Genomic DNA, 310 nt, shown 5'->3' with positions numbered 1-310 from the left:
CACCGGGGTACATTTGTATTCATAAGCGTATTTTAATAGATTACCCCAGGAAGCCCTTTACAACATAATCCTCATTCCGATGCGTCTTATCACCATAAACATGATATCTAGAAAACGACGTTTGGAGTTCCTCGTTAACTGTGCATGAGATATTCAAAGCCACTGGTCAGTAATGGTGGGTTTTATCTTCTCAGTGAGCCTTTCTGTCACCAGTCTTTCCAGATGATCAAGCCGCTTCACCGTTCTATGATTCTTCAGAACTTCTTCGTTTCAGCCCCAACAAATCCCAGTGGAGGTTGAAAGAAAGAGT

Source organism: Penaeus monodon, chromosome 30, assembly GCF_015228065.2.
Source record: "Penaeus monodon isolate SGIC_2016 chromosome 30, NSTDA_Pmon_1, whole genome shotgun sequence".
Lineage (NCBI taxonomy): Eukaryota > Metazoa > Arthropoda > Malacostraca > Decapoda > Penaeidae > Penaeus > Penaeus monodon.
The sequence above is the reverse complement of the archived record's forward strand: the minus strand, read 5'-3'. Positions refer to the sequence as shown.